At 36.0% G+C, this 10329-nt stretch overlaps 1 pseudogene; it reads right to left on the bottom strand.

The window, feature by feature from the left end:
- Nucleotides 1-1708: 1708 nt before the first annotated feature.
- On the bottom strand, nt 1709-2570 carry LOC114034936 (annotated as a pseudogene).
- Between the last annotated feature and the right edge of the window lie 7759 nt (nt 2571-10329).

Here is a 10329-nt window from a genome sequence, read left to right as displayed (position 1 = left end):
AGAGGGAAACACTTTTCCAGCTCAAGACAACCTGGCAGGTCAACAGGAAAGGCGTGTTGCACCAGTCTGAGAGAGAGGCACAATCCAGCACAAAACACACCAGCAAAGACTGTGCCCCAGGAAACTCAGAGCTGGCCTCAGGGGACTGAATCACTGGCAGCTGTGGCAATTTCCACACTTCTCAACCCACAAGTAGGTATATGAAGAAAGAAGACTATTTTTTCATCTCTAAAATTTGTCCATCCTCAGTTTATCTAAATACCTCATTCTAAGTATCTTATATTCAATTCCCTTGTTTCCATTCATTACACTTTCATAAAAGTGTCTTGAAAATTCATTAACTTCAATTAAATGTTATAAATAAAAAATCATAGTGAGTGTAATAAGAGAGATTATTTTTCTCTTCCATATTTTAAAAATGAACAAAGCATTTAGTGCTAGCACATTTAACAAGAAAAACAATGATGTGAAAATTCCAATTACTAGGAAGCTAACTGAATTCTGAGACCACGCTGATTAAGCTACTGAACTACAAAGGAATAGCTATCCACAAAAACTTAGAAGGTCAAAAGGGAGTTTGGTGGGGGGGGGGGGTTCCTGGGAGTTGGAGGAGATACAAGATATACATTTTCATTTCTTGGCCAGAAAGATAATTGATTGAATACATATTAAATTCAACTTGTGTCCAAGTACTTGGATTACCTCAAAAGGTTAATAATATACATGTCACATCTGTTTGAACAATAGATATGGTAAAAACCATGAATTTGAAATTTAATGTTTCTAAGAATACCAGAAGAATTGACTTAATGACATTGGAATAGGCATGGAAGTTTCAACTTTATAAAAGGTATGCTTTTTTTCCCCACTTAGAGTCGTAGTTTTCATTTGCATATCACTTTCTTTTCCTTCAGTGAGCAACTTTTATTTGAATCCTTTTTGTAAAAAATAATTTTAGTGATATTTTCCATTTCTTGCATTGCTATGATATCCCCTGTATCCCTCTTCCTTCCCCTCCCAAAGATCCATCCCTTTGAATCCTTTCTTTTTCTCCCATATAATAGTATTTTATTTTTTCCAATTGCATGAAAATATTAACTTTTATACAATTTTGAGTTCCAAATTTTTTCTCCCTCCCTCTCTCTCCTTCCCCCATCTGAAGATAGCAAGCAATCTGATATAGGTTATATGTATACAATCATATTAAATGTATTTCTACATTATTCACGTTGTGAAAGAAGGAACAAAAGAAAAAAAAAAGAACAGAAGAGGAAAATCATGAGAAATTAAAAAAACAAAAAAAAGTGAAAATAGTGTTCAATCTACATTCAGACTCCATAGTTCTTTCTCTGGATATACATAGCATTTTCCATCATGAGTCTTTTGGAATTGTCTGAAATCATTGTATTGCTGAGAAGAGCTAAGTCTAGCATAGTTGGTCATCATACAATATTGCTGTTACTGTGTCCAATGTATTCTGGTTCTATTCACTTCACTCAGCATCAGTTCATAAGATTCTTTCCAGGTTTGCCTGAAATCCATCCGCTCATCATTTCTTTTTTTTTTTCAGAGTAACTCCAAGCTTTTTTTATTGCCACTCCAAAATGGGAAAAAGTCTCAAAAGAATAGAAGAGTGTTTCATCTCTTTTCCAACTTAATCTCAAATCAAAACAACCAATATGTAGAATTGTGTTTTGGTTTTGTTTTGTGACTGTTCAATGTAGTAACTGTTGTGGTTTTCTTGATATATTGTAGAACCTTTAATAATTGTCAAAAATGTAGGACTTCATTCAATAAGTCAATCAAACAAGCAAGACTGCATTTATGCATCCATCATTTTCTGGATTGGTGGTAACCTGTGCATGTTTTCCCCAGATAACTTTGCCTCCTTGTGTCACAAGGCCCAGCTCACTCACGTTCACTTCAATGACAGTCCCTTTGGTAATAGCACCCAAAGTTGTATATAGTGAGGAGGAGGGATTCTTCTTCACACCAAGTATGGGTAGGCAAAAAGTGTTTTTAAGTTCAGGATGAGTTACATGAGTCTTCTTAAAACATAAACCCACTAGCCTAATAAATCTTTCATATTTCACTGATCCCCAACAAATCAGACTTTAGTAACCATTCTCTTCCAAGCCTTCTTCTTTCTCTTTCCTATTTGAATAACCATTAACACTTCTGTTTCTCCCTGGGCATGAACTTTTGGCAAGGGCACTTCCCACTTACCAGCTTTCTTTTTTCATTTATGTTTAATCATGTTGGAAAGCACTTTGGCTCAGGATTGTCGCTCTCTGTCCAGCAGATATGCAGGCACTGCTCCCTAGGGAGTTTTTCATCATTCTTTCACTTGGTATTTCTCTTTTCATGCATCTTGAGAGTCTTTTTCATCTGAATCTTCTCAGCATGATGCTGTTTATGGTAGAGTTTGGCCCTCAGACCAATCATTTTCTTTGCTTTCTTTGAACGTTCATGAGCCTCTCAACTTTCCTTCTTTCTCTTTTTCTCATGGTAATACAAGTGGTAGCCATATCGTTTTTGTTGTAACTCTATATATATTCGTTCTGTGGCATGTTGATGGCTGGGCACCCGTCGAAGGGCCACTGAAAATGCTTCCAAACTTCAGACCCTCAGCAGTTAGTGATCAACTCCCCAAGAGCCAGAAAAGAAAAGGTGCTCATCATTTCTTATAGCACAATAGCATTTAATTACTTTCATACATCACAACTTGTTCAGCCATTCCACAAATATCATCATCCCCTCAATTTCCAATTCTTTGCCACCATGAATAGAGCTGTTATTAATGTTTTACTTATGCGAATGTAAAATGTATGTCTAAGATTGTTATTAGTAATTGAGTAGTTTGTAAGAAAGATTGGGGTAGACCTCAGTATGATATGACTTTTAAAAGTAAAACCATTTAGGAACAGCTAAAAACACCTACAAATGAGATGGGAAAGGAAGAACCAACACAGAAGAATTAAATGGGGGAGGAGGGTTGTTAGTTCTGAAAACCTACTTTCATCAGGAATGGGTTCAAGAGGGAATAATACATACACATCTAGAAGCCTATAAAAGTTCTAAATTCAGAAAGAAATAAAACATTGAGGGTATAGGGAGTGGGGAGAGGATAATAGAATTATCTCTAAAGGGGAGGAGGAGGGAATAAATTAAAGGGGCATATAGAAGGGAATGGGAGGATAAAAGAGGGATCCTTGGGGAGTCAATTAAGTAATAGGAGGGCAAGGTAATGGGTGGAAGTAAAGTAGAGGAGTCAGGAAGGATAGGAAATAAGAGATACACACAAACATAAAAAGAAAAATGAGGAGTAGAATTTGTTAGGGAAAGTACATGTCTACATATGTAGAAAGTGTACAACAGAAAACAAAAGAAAACTTGTAAGGAAGCAAAGATAGATAGCTCTCAACACAACTTGTATTATTTATTATATAGGCTTTCTTGAAATGGAAATTTTTGCTATACATTTTGAATCCTCTCATGTACGGCTGTGCACATTACATGCTTTTTTTCTTACTTTGTAATTAAAGTTTCAATATTTAAGTTTATGATTTTTTTCTTTTCTTTATTGTGCATTTGAGTTTTAGTGCTTAAGTCTAAAATTTAAAAAAAAAAAGAAGGAAATATATACATCTCAATTGAAGCCATAACAGGGACTGACACGTGCCTAAGTGGCCTCTGATGGGGTCTCCTCTCATGGAAAGAATAGAAAGCTTGCTTCCAGACATGATGATATATAATTGAAGTGCCTTTAAGAGACTATGGAACATATGTAGACATTCTCTAACATGTTCTAATCATGTGATAAAATTGGAGACATTTATTGGCTGCAGAAGCATTAATAAAAGACTAATTGATGACAGTTCCAGCCATTTTTCAGGTTTTTCATCATCAGCTGCTCTCTCTTGAATTCTCCCCTGTAGGGAAAGAGACCTTGGGCCATTTTACCATCTGAAGGCATGTGACCTCATGAGAATGAGCTTTAATTATTTTGATTTTCCATTTATTCACTACCATTTTAAGTGAAGGACATTATTTAGAAGGCTCCAACATTTTTGTGCTTTGAAATGTCCACAGAAAGACCCTTCAGGAGACCAAGTTTAGGCCAGGTTTCACAATCATTCTAGTGCTAATTATACGAGGAAAATGGATTCAACTTTAGGACTCATTCAAGTCATAGCTTAGATGAAAGATCATATGCCAGTGAAGCCTCATTTAGAAGTCAAAGTAATGGGACCAATATTCTATATAAAAAAAAAACTGCACTAAGAGTGAACTCATTACTTCCAGAAACTGAAGTGAAATAGTGGAGAAGGTGCCTTTGAGGTATGGTGGGTAATCTTTGCATATTTTTTTAATTATAACACTTTGAAGTAAATATTCTCTAAAAGCTAACTGATGTTAATTGGTTAAATGGTACTGGGCTGCTACTTACTCACTGATGACTAATAGTTGAGAAACATAACTCATGGGGGCTTGAACTAATGGCACTAAAGGAGACATCCCTCAACACCTTGGAATACTCCTATAATCCTGAGGGAGAGACATAGTAGCCTAGCAGCAATGGAATGGTTCACAACAGCTAACAGGCAGAATTATTATGAATCTGGCAGACTATCCATGGATCACAGCAGTAGATTGATGCCAGTTCTGCCTATGAATAGAATTAGTGCTGAATGTGAACTTTTATTGAATTTTCCTCCTTGGTGTATTCAAGAACAGTATATGCTGTGATTAATTAAATACCAACTATCTAAATTAGTTTAATTGGCAACATAATTCAGGAGTATTATGAAGAACACCTTGTCTTTGAAGAACTTTAATTGCAAAACTGATTTCCAAGGTAGTTTTCCTAATCTCTTTGAAGTTTTTCACAGTAAGGGACACAGACCTTTGTCAGAGATCTTTTAGTAACTGGGTTCTTATAAAAAAAAAAACCAGTTGGGAAAAATAAGATCTGGAAGTCCACTCTAAACCTATTGTTTTGTTCATCAAAATGGTCACATGCTGAACTTATCATTATTAGTAATAATAATGTGATATATATGTATATATAATATACATATTATACTATGTTGATATGCATGTAATAAGTATAATAGGGTGTGATGATAGTACAATTTAATATAATATATCAATAAAAAGGGACAGTATGGCATAGTGAATGAAGGGCTGTCTTTGGAGAAGCCCAATTTTATAGTTGGGGAAAATGAGTATCCAAAAGGTTACATAATTTGTTCACTTCAAATCAGTAGTAAATTGCAGAATTGAGATTAGAATCCAGCTCTGAATGCAGATCTTGTGTTCATTCCATTATACAGAGTTTAAGTTGTCTATAATTATCTAAAATACAATGCAGAAGCATAATAGAAAATGACAATTGTGGCATAGATATTTGATGAGGATTTGCACATTTAAGGTACAATTTAAATATTTTGATTTCCAAGACACCTTTTTCTCCTACTCTGCTTCTGACCATCTCTCTAGCATCTATTTTGGAGGTGTCATATCACATCTTTCTGGGTTCAATGAGTTTTCTAGGACTTGCACCAGCGATCTCATGTTCTCCATATTTACTCAAACTGTAATAATGCCATTCACTACCACAGTTACAATTTAGGATTTGTCAGTATGTGTCTAACATCATTGAAGACCTTAGACTTTCAGTCCTTATTCAAATGTCATCTGATGTGGAAAGATACTAGCAAGATTTTTTATTACCAATTCAATGGATTATCATTCCTCCCCAATCTTCTCTCTCCCGATGAGAAAAGTCATTAAGTTCATGAAATTCCAAACAGTTATTTTCCATCACTTGTAACCTCCTTATCCCTTAAATTTTCAACTAATTGATCACCCTGAAAACCCCTATCATGATCAGGTTCCCGGTAACAAGATTATAGAATAGGATTTAGAATTAGAAGGAACCTTAGAGATCATCTATGGTAACATTTCACTTTACAGTTTTATCACCACTCTTAAAACCTCTTCTACCCTGTACTTACTCCCCATCTCCCACATCTCCCTAACTAGTCAGTCCTTAATATATTATAGCAATCATATCTTAAATATATGGCAGAAAACATTGGAGAGGGCTTTATAATGAAGTACTACATAAATATGAGCTATTTATTTATGACACACACTCTCTTCTCCTGCTTTTTACACATAATTTGTACAATAGATCAGTATGTTTATAGAAATATATATGTAATATTTCAACAATTCAAGGATCTGTGATTTCATTTTTATAGAGATTCTCTACCTATTCAGATCACAACCTCTCTGCCATAGTAGGTCACCATCATGAGTTAATGAGATAAGGTCAATTATTTAGAGCTGGAAAAGACATTAAAGGCCATCAAGTCAAACCCTATCATTTTATAGATGCCAGAATAAGAGAAAGAGTTTAAGTGATGTGGCCCAGATTAGAAAATTGGTAAGTTTATAAGGCAGGGTTTGAACCTCAGGTTTTCTGACTTCAATTCTGGTGTTCCATCCACTACTCTATGCCAGCACTATTGGCTGTGGACAATCTTATGTTGATAAACCTCTCTCCACATTTTGTTAGTCTGCTTTTTGTCAAGAACAAAGAGCATTATCTGCTCTGTATTTGAAGTATTACCAGCTCTGTAGGACCTGCCAGAGTTCGAGGTCCCTTGATATTGCCTTTGGAAATATAAGTTCTTCCATACACCACAATGAAGCACCATAGATGGATACAAGTAGAGAATGTACACATATGCCTAGAGTCAATATCCATGTAGTATCCTAACATAAGTCTCTATTGATTGTATTATTGGTGAGAAGCTATTGAAAAGACAATATAGCTGAATAGATGAAATTTGCTCCTCTGGAGTCCTAGAGTCATTATGGAGTATATTTTTTAATGTAAATAATTAGGGATGGGGGGAGCTTTTATCTCGGGTCTTTGTATGTCTCAATACCATTGTAGATACAGACCTGAATACTATGCCAGATTATTATTATTAAGCTGACCAAAAGTTAATTCCCTATAAGTAACGATTTAAATGAACTTCAATTAGTATCTAAAAATTATTTATTAAGTTCCCAAATGTGTTTGACAAGATCTCTGGAACATAAATGTGATACATTGGCCCTAGCTCTTCTGTCCATTTTTCTCTAGGCATGTGGAGAATGAATGGTGGGCTACAGTCAACAGTAATTTTTATATTCTGTTAAATTATAGCATCCCAAAGCTCTGGGAAGCATTATCTTTATTCTCCCATAAGACAAGTGTTGATAACAATGCCGAACAAATGCTGTTGGCAGAAGTCCCTGGCGGGGCACATTTGATTTATAGTGTGGCTCCCAGAAGGGGCTGCTGAAGAAGACACAGTTCAATAAATTAGAACCACCCAGATGTCAGGTGAATGCCTGCCAGCCCTGGCATGTTTACATGATTTACCTTGTCACAGTCAAACTCACAAGAAGGGATTATAGGAAAAAACCTACTGGATAATAATATACAATGCAATCCCCCCCACCCCTGGGAATGCATATAGAATACTCAACTGTACAGAAATGACCTGGAGAGTATTCCTTCAAGGGAGGAAAGAGCACATGTCTTAGACAAGAGCTAGTCTGTTGTAGCTATTCTGTTTATCCCCTGGGACCTGTGGACCCATAGAATCATAGATTCAGAGTTGGAGGAGGCCTTATAAAACATTTAGTCTAACTTTTCATTTTACAGAGCAGAAAATGGATGTCTAGAGAGTTGAAGTAACTTTTCCAAGGATACATAGGTAGTGACTAGCAAAGCCAAGATTTTAATTTGGGAGCTTGACCTGTAAATCAAGAACTCTTTCAACTTTACTTCCTCTATCTACCACTCTAGCTGCCTTTCCATCTCTCTCTTAGCTGGATAGTATCCTCCTTTGATGACCATTTTATTAATTCATTCTATAAATATTTATGGAAATCATTTCCTAAGTGTTATAAGAAACACAAACACACCACACACACGGGGGATGTATACACATGTGTACTATATATTTAGCTTTCATTTAAGTTTTAATAGCTTAAAATTCCACTAAGACTTCTTTGGAAATGATGTATAGTATATATCTAGCACTAACAACTAGCATTTATAAAATGGTTTGTGGTTTTCATTGTGTTTTTCTCACTATTACCATATGAAGTAGGTAGGGAACTATTATTTTCTGCATGTTACAGATGCAGAAGTAAAAGATCTTGGATGTTAGTGAGTTGTCTAAGGTCACAGAGCTTGTCAGCTAAAGAATGAAGAAGGCCAATTCCTTCTCTGCTACATTGAATGGCCATGGAGGTCAGAACTGGGAGCAAAGAGTAAAAGTTGCATGGGCACAGATACAGGCTTGCTCTAAGGAAAATCTTCCCCAAAATTAGAGCTAGCCCAAAGTGGAATGGATTGCCTTAAGAAAATGCTTTCCAGGGGCAGCTAGGTGGTGCAGTGGATAGAGCACCGGCCCTGAAGTCAGGAGGACCTGAGTTCAAATCTGGCCTCAGACCAAACACTTGACACATACTAGCTGTGTGAACTTGGGCAAGTCACTTAACCCCGATTGCCTCACTAAAAGAAAAAAATGCTTTCCATCGCATTGAAGGTCTTTGAGAGAAGGCTTAAAGAACAGTTGTAGGAAATAGAGTAAAGGGAATTATTTGTTTAAAAGGTATGACTTGAAATAGTTGGTAACTGATGTATGTGCCAACTTAATAATTATGTGATTTTAATGAGGGACAGGAATTCCTTAGGGAGTTCTGCATAAAAAAAGAGGCATGAAACCTAGGTCTGAAAGATTTAGGAGGGCTTTGATAAATAAAGATGGGAGAAGGTTTTTTTCTGATTAAGGGAACATCATTAGCAAATATTCACATGCAGTAAAGCCCTGAGTCATATTCTGGGAGTAGTGATAGGCCCATTTGCCTGAAATACAGAGTAGGCATAAAAATGTATCATAAGTATTTTTAACCTAGGTCCACATACTTGATAAGTATATTTTAAGGCATTTGGTTTCTAAAATAATTCCATTATTCCATTATTACCCTTATTATTCCATTATTATTCCATTATTACCCTTAGAAGGAGTCTATAGGCTTTACCAGAGTCCCAAAGGGGTCCACAACACATTCACACAAAGATTAAGAATTCTTGATGTAGTGGGAAATATTAGACCATCAATGGAAGAATATTGTTAAAGGAATGGATTTTATGTTAGTGAGCAGCTTGGGGTCATTAAAAGAACTGTTCAGATTTTCCAAATACAATCCATCTTAATCTATTCTCTTCCTCCTATTCAAATCTGGGTCCAGCTAACTGTCCATTTGCAGCATTTCTTGAAGATATACGTATAGAAGAACTAACTTGAGGGGTTCCTCGTCAATAAATAAATAATATTTATTAAATGGCTACTATATGCCAGGCACATGCACTGGCAACACTGACAATCCAGAAGGAAACAGATACATGTCTTTGATGATATTAGACTTAAACTGGGTTTATATTCACTTGCATTAGAAAATTTTTCTGTAATGGAAGAATAGCACTTTTTCCAATGCAAATAAAAAGGCACTACAAAGTTCAACCATCTTCTCGGATGTCCTCAGTCCATATAACTCTTAGTATCAGTGAAGGGCACAGGCCTTGTTTGCTACACCTAATTTTAACTATATGACTCAATATTTCTTGGTCCCTGACACTCTTTTGGTCCTTTGGTCTTCTGTTACCTCCCACACCAACCCCCTCATTTTCCTTGTTCTGTCTCTCACTCATTAGCCAATGTTTCCAGATGGGCATAACCTTGCTCTCTCTTTGGAATGTGTGTGGTTCATCTCTGGTCAAGTTTTTGTCCCCCATTAGGGTATGAAAGTTCCACTTTTCTGTGGGTACTGCTTATGATTCTGCCACTAGTATTCTAATCTCACTTTTTCTCAGGAATATTTTGTAGCTCTTACAGTAGCCAGGGCCAACATAATGCTGGGCTAGTCATCACCTTTCAAGATATTTTCTCTTGGTAGGAACTATAACCTCACCACTCCAACAGTGAAAAGACACATTAGTTAACTATGCAAGCCTCTATACTTACCCATCTCAATGGTTTACAGCCCTAATTCCTGATTTAAGGTGACCGAATTCCTTAATTTATTGTGAGTCTCAATATGCAAACAACACACATATATAACAACAGCTAATACTTTCGGACACTAGGGAAAGTATTTGCACCCTTTTCTATTTATCTTTTCTGCTCATCATTCTTCTATACTCCCTTTTCTGTGTAAACCCCTCCTATCTAAGACCAAGTCATAGAGATTTAT

This window comes from Vombatus ursinus, unplaced genomic scaffold (genome assembly GCF_900497805.2).
Source record: "Vombatus ursinus unplaced genomic scaffold, bare-nosed wombat genome assembly UNPS02009132.1, whole genome shotgun sequence".
In the NCBI taxonomy this organism is placed as follows: Eukaryota; Metazoa; Chordata; class Mammalia; order Diprotodontia; family Vombatidae; genus Vombatus; species Vombatus ursinus.
This window is presented reverse-complemented; position numbering and strand designations above follow the sequence as displayed.